The following is a 5,808-nucleotide window of genomic DNA, read 5'->3' as shown; positions in this document are numbered from 1 at the left end:
ACCGAGGGACACTGCGTCCAGGGAGACACTGCCTCAGGGTTTATAACTGAGGGACACTGAGTCCAGGGAGACACTGCCTCAGGGTTTATAACTGGGGGACACTGAGTCCAGGGAGACACTGCCTCAGGGTTTATAACTGGGGGACACTGAGTCCAGGGAGACACTGCCTCAGGGTTTATAACCAAGGGACACTGAGTCCAGGGACCACCACCTGAGGGTTCAGGCCCAGAATGGGCTGAGTCTGTATCTGAGGGTCCCATTTGATCTCTTTTCAGATACTGAGGGTGGCTGATGTCTCACTTAGCCATTCCCACGTTAAAAGTGGCCATTATTTGTTAAGACATTTAATAAACACTAAATGGGTGGGTGCATGCAGGTTGGGTAAAGGTTATTTTCCTGAAACTACATAAATGGGTAGTTTATCTTTAAACAAAGCTCAATGACTTGGTGGATTTGATACAGTTGTAATAACGAGAAAAAGAATATTGAAGTGAAAATATTGAGATGAGGTAGATGTACCTGTCTTTAGAAAGTATTTCACTTTTTTTCTAAGAAATCTTTTTGCTTCCCCATTGAGGTTGAGTGTTCCAGTCAGTGCTGTCATTAGTTGATAGTCTTTCTGGATGTCAAGGGGATAAGTTTAACCTGTTCTGATAGGCACCCTTTGCTCTGTTTTTCTCATTATGTCCCTTGTGGGGGTGTTTTGATCTGAAATTACTTTTCAAGACTGTTACTGAACTTTACATCAGAGACTTGCTGAAATACCTGCCCTTTCCAATAAGCACAGTTACAGAGAGATGTTTTCAAAATAGGCAAAAAAATTCACTTCAACTGCTAAAGTTGAGGTTATTATGCAATAGGTGAGCAACAGAATTAACAATAAAACAGTCCATGCTACTGAACTGATTCAAATCTCATCCAGGTTCACTCAAGAGATGGTGGCATAGTGGTAATCTCACTGAGCTGGGAATCTCAATGGGCTGGGGATATCATTGAGCTGGCAGTGTCATTGACTGGGAATAGAACATAGAACATAGAACAGTACAGCACAGTACAGGCCCTTCAGCCCACGATGTTGTGCCAAACTTTTACCCTAATCCTAAGGTCTATCTAACCTCCACCCTTACGTTATACTATCATCCATATGCCTATCTAATAGCCGCTTAAATGCCCCTAATGAGGCCAACTCCACTACCCTCTCCGGCAATGCATTCCACGCCCCCACCACTCTCTGAGTAAAGAACCTACCTCTGACGTCTCCCCGATATCTACCTCCTTTCACTTTAAAACTATGCCCCCTTGTAATAGCTACCTCCACCCTAGGAAAAAGTCTCTGGCTGTCTACTCTACCTATACCCCTGATCATTTTGTACACCTCTACCAAGTCACCTCTCATCCTTCGTCATTCTAAAGAGAAAAGCCCTAGCTCTCTCAACCTTTCCTCTTGAGACCTTCCCTCTATTCCAGGCAACATTCTGGTAAATCTCCCCTGCACCTTTCCCAACGCTTCCACATCTTTCCTGTAATGAGGCAACCAGAACTGGACACAATACTCCAGATGTGGCCCAACCAGGCTTTTGTATAGCTGGAGCATAACCTCACGGCTCTTGAACTCAATCCCTCTATTAATGAAAGCTAACACACCATACACCTTCTTAACAACTCTATCCACCTGTGTGGCAGCTTTCAGGGAACTGTGGACATGAACCCCAAGATCCCTCCGCTCCTCCACGAATGTCACTGAGCTGGGATTTCAATGGGCTGGGAATGTCACTCTCCTGGGAATCTCACTGGCCTGGGAATGTCACTGAGCCAGAAATCTCAATGAGCTGGGAATGTTGCTGACTGGGAGTGTCACTGCCTGGGAATGTCACTGACCTGGGAATTTCAATGGGCTGGGAATGTCACTCTCCTGGGAATCTCACTCAGCTGGGAATGTCACTAAGCTGGAAATGTCACTCTCCTGGGAATCTCACTCAGCTGGGAATGTCACTGGGCGGGGAATGTCACTGATTGGAATCTCACTGAGCTGGGAATCTCACTGAGCTGGGAATGTCACTGATTGGGAATCTCACTCAGTTGAGACTCTCTCTGGGCTGGGAATCCAGAACCCCAGGCTAATGTTCTGAGGACATGGGTATGAATCCTACCATAGCAGATAAATTCAATTTGAATTGAATAAAAAATCCAGAACTCAAGGTTAGCCTCACAGCAACCATGTAAAGATTGGTTTCAGAGCTTATCTGGGTCACTAGTTGATGTATTCTGTGAGACAGTCATTAGTTCCTGAGGTAAGGAGCTCGGCTCTGGGGATTTCCTGACTTTAGATATAAAAGTCCCATGTAAAGCCCACTTTAGACCCAAGGGGGTGCTGCCTGTGGGATTGGGTTGGTTTGCTGAGCCTGGAATCTAGTCAGGGTTGGGGGGGATGTCTCCCCCCATCTGTCCCCCATGGGCTTATGGGAATGCCCTGTCTAGATTAAAGAGATCCAGCTTGTTCAGCCTGTCTTGTGAGTTACAAACTGTGTTATCAAACTGCTTCTAATATCGTCTCCATCTGAACTCCAACAAATACAAGCCCAAACTGCTCAACCTCTCCTCATAAGAGAAACCCTCCTTACCTGGGATCAACCGAGTGAACCTTCTCTGGGCTGCCTCCAATACCACTGTATCTTTTCTTAGATAAGGGACCCAAAACTGTTCACACTATTCCAGCTGTGGTCTGACTAGTGTCATGTACAGTTTTAGCAAAACTTCCTTATTTTTATGCTCCATTTCCTTTTAAATAAAGGCCAACATTCTATTTGCCTTCCCTACAACATGCCGAACTTGGGATGTTTGCTTTTTGTGATTCTTGCATAAGGACCCTCAACTTCTCTGTGCTGCAGCTTTCTGCAGTCTTTCTCCATTTAAATAATATTCAGCTCCTCTGTTCTTTCTGCCAAAGTGGATAACCTCACATTTCTCCACATCAGGTTCCATCTGCCAGGGCTTTGCTCACTTGTTTAACCTGTCTACATCCCTCTGCAGACCATCTGTGTCATCCGCAACACCTGCCTTCCCACCTACTTTTGTGTGTCATCCATAAATTCGGTGACATTACATCAAAGTGATTTACAGATATTGCAAATAATTGTGGCCCCAGCACTGATCCCTGTGGCACTCCACTAGTTGCAGGTTGCCATCCGAAAAAAGCCTTTACCCCAACTCTCCGTCTTCCTTTTGCTAGTCAGTCTTGTATCCATATGAATACACTCTCTCCAACACAACGGGGTCTTACTGAGTAGCCTAATGTGTGGTACCTTATCAAACTGGGAGTAAAGTTTAATTAACTGTAAGTGAGACAAGCTGTAAGTGCTGAGATGCCTGTTATTCCCTACCTGGGAATGGGAGCGAGGTGTCTCTACAATTGTCAGCCACTTGTCGTGCTGCAACTGATTTCCCTTAGCAGTATAGGCAGTTTCCATGGAGACAGGGTCTCTCCTCCTCAGGTGCAGCGATGGTTTTTTTGGCCCAGCTGCAGCTAGTTATCAAACAAACCTCTCGGATTGGGGAGAGGAGCCCTTTGAGGTTTCTGAGGTTGGTGGGTTGACAGTAGTCACTATGACAGGCAGCTACAGATGGCCTCTGTCTCGTCCCCATCCCCACCACAAGCTCCCCCCCCAGCCCCCAGCACATTGCAGCTGGTGACTGTCAACAATCTTCCAACTGGAAGGTCCTGGCCATAGCCCTGCTCAGTCTGCAACACGCTGATACTGAACTCCGGATTTCTGTCCTCCAAAACCCCCCAACGTTCAATAAGTTCCCAATTGGAAACACATCTGAAGACGTCAACACTGATATGCCGGGTACATGGGAACAGGAAGGTGAGGCAGTTAAGCCCCTCCAAGCCAGTCAGTTTGCCTCATGTTCTGATTTGTGAGTCAGCTTCAACAATTTGTCCTCACACCTTACCAAACAATACCCTTTCACAGAACAGCAATCAATCCATCTCAGCACCAGCCTCACCTCGTGCCCCAGTCTCAACTGTTTCCTGGCAAAGTTAGACACTAGTATCGTGATTTCATCTCTGACTTTCTAAACTAGAGGATATCCTGAGGAAGCAGGAGTGAGTTACAGACTAGAATCTAATCGAGGAGCTCAGGGTGGTTTATATACAGAATAACAGATGCCCCAGGAGTGAGTTACAGACTAGAATCTAATCGAGGAGCTCAGGGTGGTTTATATACAGAATAACAGATGCCCCAGGAGTGAGTTACAGAGTGGAATCTAATCAAGGGGTTCGAGGTGGTTTATATCCAGAATAACAGATACCCGGGAGCGAGTTACAAACTAGAATCTAATTGAGGGGCTCGGGGTGGTTTATATATAGAATAACAGATACCCGGGAGTGATTTACAGACTGGAATCTAATCGAGGGGTTTGGTGTGGTTTATATACAGAATAACAGATACCCAGAAGTGAGTTACAGACTGGAATCTAATCAAGAGGTTCGGGGTGGAAAGTCAGGAGGCATGGGATAGGGGGAAATGTGGCAGATTGGATTCAGAATTGGCTGACCCTTAGAAGACAAAGGGTGGTAGTGGACGGAAAATATTCAACATGGTGCTCAGTTACAAGTGGTGTACCACAAGGATCTGTTCTGAGTCCTCTTCTATTTATGATTTTTGTAAATGATTTGGATGTAGGAGTGGAAGGGTGTATTAGTAAGTTCACAGATACGAAGGTGGGTCGAGTTGTGGACAGTGCGGAGGGCTGTTCTAGGTTACAAGGGGACATTGACAGGATGCAGAGCTGGGCTGCGAAGTGGCAGATGGAGTTTAACCCTGAAAAGTGAGTGGTGATTCATTTTGGAAGGACAAACTTGAAAGCAGAATACAGGGTTAACGGAAAGACTCTTGGCAGTGTGGAGGAGCAGAGGGATCTTGGGGTTCATGTCCACAGTTCCCTGAGAGCTGCCACCCAGGTCGATAGAGTTGTTAAGAAGGCGTATGGTGTGTTAGCTTTCATTAATAGAGGGATTGAGGTCAAGAGCTGTGAAGATATGCTCCAGCTATACAAAAGCCTGGTTGGGCCACATCTGGAGTATTGTGTCCAGTTCTGGTTGCCTCATTACAGGAAAGATGTGGAAGCATTGGAAAAGGTGCAGAGCAGATTTACCAGGATGTTGCCTGGAATGGAGGGAAGGTCTTACGAGGAAAAGCTGAGAGAGCTAGGGCTTTTCTCTTTAGAACGACGAAGAATGAGAGGTGACTTGATAGAGATGTACAAAATGATCAGAGGTATAGATAGCCAGAGTGTACAGCCAGAGACTTTTTCCTAGGGTGGAGGTAGCTATTACGAGGGGACATAGTTTTAAAGTGAGTGGAGGTAGATACAGGGGAGACTTCAGAGGTAGGTTCTTTACTCAGAGAGTGGTGGGGGCGTGAAATGCATTGCCGGAGAGGGTAGTGGAGTCGGCCTCATTAGGGGCATTTAAGCAGCTATTAGATAGGCATATGGATGATAGTATAAGGTAGGGGTGGAGGTTAGATAGACCTTAGGTTTAGGGTAAAATTTCGGCAGAACATCATGGGCCAAAGGGCCTGTACTGTGCAATGTTCTAACAGATACCCGTGAGTGAGTTACAGACTGAAAACTAATAAAGGGGTTCGGGGTGGTTTATATACAGAGAAACAGATACCCAGGAGTGAGTTACAGACTGGAATCTAATCGAGGGTTTCGGGGTGGTTTATATACAGAGTAACAGACACCCAGGAGTGAGTTACAGACTGGAATCTGATCGAGGGGTTCGGGGTGGTTTATATA

Source organism: Rhincodon typus, chromosome 43, assembly GCF_021869965.1.
Source record: "Rhincodon typus isolate 14 chromosome 43, sRhiTyp1.1, whole genome shotgun sequence".
NCBI lineage: Eukaryota > Metazoa > Chordata > Chondrichthyes > Orectolobiformes > Rhincodontidae > Rhincodon > Rhincodon typus.
Note: the sequence above shows the minus strand (reverse complement) of the source record.